This window comes from Cryptomeria japonica, chromosome 6 (genome assembly GCF_030272615.1).
Source record: "Cryptomeria japonica chromosome 6, Sugi_1.0, whole genome shotgun sequence".
NCBI classification, from domain to species: Eukaryota; Viridiplantae; Streptophyta; class Pinopsida; order Cupressales; family Cupressaceae; genus Cryptomeria; species Cryptomeria japonica.
The window spans coordinates 97,017,044-97,021,597 of record NC_081410.1 but is presented as its reverse complement, the minus strand read 5'-3'; positions in this window follow the sequence as shown (position 1 = coordinate 97,021,597).

Sequence of the window (4,554 nt, the reverse complement as noted above, 5' to 3'; positions counted from 1 at the left end):
AGGTCATTTTCCAAATAATTGCAAACCTTCTATTCAAGAATCATTTAAACTTCTACAATTTTTTAAGAATCATTTAAACTTCTACAATTTTTTAATATTAAAGAAGAATGATGAGGGGAGGAGGTGTGGGTAAAGATGGAAATGACTATTCAATTTACCAAAATTATCATTATTCTTTATACATTATAAAAATATTATAGTAGATGTTTGGTACATTCTAGAACTTAGAATTTAAGACGCATGGGTACCTTTCCCTTATTTTGTTTATAATGGTGGCATAGATCATAGTTTAATAATGAGATTTATATTTTGTCAATAGGCTAAGTTACTTCCACCCATTAGCATAAATTTTATGGTGGAAAATGCAACTTGGGTTTGATAGGTTATAAATATATTGAAAAATTAATTAAAAAAAAATATTACAAATAAAAATATTTTAATATATCTTTATTTTTATTTTATATTTATACATCTATCTAAACAACGTTTATTTTAAAAATATTATGTTTACAATTAACATAAATGGTTGTCAAAATAAAAAAATGATTAACATGTAAGTTTATTTAAAAATAATAATAATAATGTCTTGTGATTGGTGCAAATTAATTGACTAATTGAGCTTCACTGAATGCAATAGTATTGTTTATGGCAAGTACTAATAACTAAAATAATTTTAATTTTTAATTAAAGATAATTAATAATGATTAAAATATTAACGACAAAATATTAATATGTCTTAAAAATATATTTTAAAACCCTTTTTTAAAACATGTGTGTGTGTGTGTGTGTGTGTGTGTGTGTGTGTGTGTGTGTGTGTGTGTTTATTACATGCACACCCACACACACACACACACACACACACACACACACACACACACACACATATAAACTGTTGTGCAAGCTTAAATCTGATGTTTAGTTATAATAGAGGAGTAATAGTCATTTATTTAGTCATTTTTATTTGTGTGACCAATTATTTAGTTGTGATTTTACCCCACAATCAAATTGGTCATTTATTTAGTCATTTATAGTTGTGTTGTAAAAAATGACTAAAATTTGGTCATTTTTACTTGTCCTGACTAAAATTTTTAGTCACCTGGTCATTTATTTGCCATATTTCTACTAGTGTGAGTCTATCTACACATTCTTTGCTTCCTTCAATCTAAACTTTCATCTTGAAAATTTTCTTCTCTGCCTTGTTGAATTTGATCTTGTATTCTTCACACTTTGCCCTTGTAATATCCATATCCTCAAGAGAAGACTAGAGTTCTCCTTCAAGGTCTACCTCATAATCATTCAAAACAATGTCCCAACATTTAGGTTCCATTGACTCTAGATGTAATTTAGAATGGATTATATCTTTAGCCATTGCTTTAGACCCCATGTGTTCAAATGCAAGATCTACCTCAGTTGTTATACTGTTATCTAGGAACCTTGCACTGATACCAATTATTGGACACACCTAGAGACTGAGGGGAGGGGGAGGGGTGAATTAATATTTACATAACTTTAAATAATTTAATTTGTAACTTGAACATTGAATCATATTAACCAAATAAAGAATTGAAAGGAAAGCATACACCACAAGAATCACACAAGGACATCAATATTTTTACGTGGAAAATCTAATGAGGGAAAAACCAGGTGAGAGTTAACTCACACTCTATGAACAAGCAATTACAATATTGTTTTAAGGCTCACTACCTAAGGAGTTCATTTATCCTTGATGGACTTGCTAAGAAAGATACAATGATACATAGATTTACTGAGAAGATTCACTATCTGATAGCAAGATACATGCAAATTACAATAGAAAAATTGAACATGAACTGCTATAAAGAATGCATTTGACATATGTGAATCTAGCAAACCCATTTTTTATAAATTACTCTATCTTTCACAATAGAATAAATTTACAAATGATATATAATTATTTAAATATCCTCTGCAACACCTCAATGCACTAATTAGGTCGACTTCAATAAGACCTTTAGATGAAACATGTAGTATTGCACATATCAGCTCTAAAACATATGCAAAATAAAATAAAAAGAGTTGTGGACCAACACAAGCCATAACTAAACCCAAAAACATCACAAAACATCCTCTAAAGAAAATAAGATAGGTCGGGATCAACCAAAAATGAAGGAACTTAATTTGTTGTCTTAGTCAACAACAATACCACCAAAACTACTAATTGTTCATTTTTGCACCACCAGGAAGAAACCAAAAAAATACATGGATCAAGATAAGATTAAAGTAGACAATCCATAACATCCATACAACCTTCTCTTGAAGTAACTAAACATTATGTTCTAGCACAAAAGTAGAAACCCATTGAATTGATGGAAATAGGGCATTTTAGACAGACTGTGACACATCAACACATAGTATATTGTATTGTGGTGCATGAAATAATATAAAATTCATATAAATGAATCATTATACCTTACTAATCATATACCCAAGTTTGCACAAGAATATCTACTACTCCGAAGGAATGCAACACACTCTGGTGAACATTTGAGACACACATGATTCTAATAAATTGTAATCTGAAGAACAATCACATCTAACTTTTCTTGTAGAAGATCTTAATACATGAAACACTGGAACTAGCTACCTTACTAACTAAAAAAATCAAACCTAGAACCACAAGGACAAATCACGTAATTCGAAGGAATGCAGACTAAAATACAAAGTGATAGACATTGGAAAATACATTGTTTAACCCTTAGACAATTTTTCTCAACCATACAAGTAAAACTAGAAGCACAACTAACCTTTATCCAACTCCTTGAAACATATAGAAACCAATCAAAGTGATTTCATTCCTCACCCAAAGTATAAAACATGTGCAATAAGTTTAATCATGTAGACTCAAACTATCATATTCCCATGGTACATTTGTTGGTCTTCCAGACCGACTTTCTTAACATCAATCATGTTGATCCCATGTATCTATCTGTATGAAACCATCTCTCTCAAATATCTATCTCAAACATGTTGTTCTCACAATATTTATTAGCCTCTTCAACTCTAACAATCCATCTCTATAAAACCATTTCTTAGCCTCTTCAGCATCTCTATACAAATATGATATTGTCATTAATGACAAGTTGACATCAATGATAGCATATTACACATATTGCCAACAATTTTGTCATATGTATACAGATTGGATGATATAGGAGGAAGCTTGTGGTTGCAGATATTTCACATAGTATGGAGCAAACAAAGCATAAAAACTTTGTGATCAAGGGAAATAAGTAGATTGTGCAAAATAAGATGATCGTGGGATGGTGGATATGTGTGAAGTTTCTGGTTGGGTAATAGTGGTAGATTAAGGGATAGCAATGGATTCTGGGACATATGTGGATTATGTTATATAAGTATATCATGGGATGAAAAAGGATTGTGGAATGTAAGTGAATTTGACCAACTATTGTGGCATTGACCGAAGATGAATGTAGTAAGGCATGTCAAATGAAGCTAATGGCTGGGTGACGAAAGGATTACCTTGAGGCGTGGTATGAACCAAGGTCTAGGGGATGGATGCTTTAATGTTTTGTGGTATGGAGATGGGAAGTTGGGGTGGGAGATGCAAAAGATTGCCCAAAATCAGGGATAGTAGGAATGTAGAGGAGAAATTGTGGCATTTGGATGACCATGTTGTTACCAAGCTCCAAGGAAGGCCATTGTGGGATTTTAGGAGTATCCTGAGAAGTGGATGGCCTAGCTTGATTAAATAGTTGAGAAGGTGTCAAATATCAGGGGTAGTTTGGCACAATTCATGAGGTGGCTTGCTATCATGACATCTCTACAATTATTTATGAGATGATCTACTATTTTAACAATTACAAGATCATTTAGGAAGTCTTGTACTAAAGGAAATAACTTAAGTTGATAAACTATGTCATAAACAACATTCACTTGGCCATATAGATTAGGGTGAGTGGATGTTCTAACATGCGTGTTTGGTTGATAGAGTTCCCTATAACTAGAGAAATTTAAATTGGGTTGGTGTTGCTCCATCAAGCATTTATTTTATAAACATGTGAGAACAAGTATGAAAGTTGAGATCCTATGTAATTGTAGTGTCATAAAATTGCGACCTTAGCAATTTCAACCACATTTCAGGTCCTCACCTTGGCAAACATCTTCCTTCCCAACTGAGACTTCTCTCTACATTTTCACCTTGAACCTCTCCTTGTTTAAACCCTGAGATGGCCTCAGGACCCTATCCAGACCCCAAGATAGGGAAAGACAAGGGTGTGGCACCCCTATCCCCCCTAAGAAAGGGGTGTGGCGTCCCTATCCCCCCCCCCTCTTAGGATGGCCCCAAGATAGATCCTCTGGGTCCTATCTGCATTTCAGGATTCCAAACTTCCCTGATGTCAGCCTTTGGTGAGATGAATTAATTCTCTGAGGCATGTATAAAAGGGAGTTAGTCTTCTCATTTGTAGAGGGAGGGAATATACACGAAACACACGATAGGTGAAGTTCAAGCGAAAGGTCTTCTTCAAGCATCCATCAAGCCTTCTTCTTCATGTG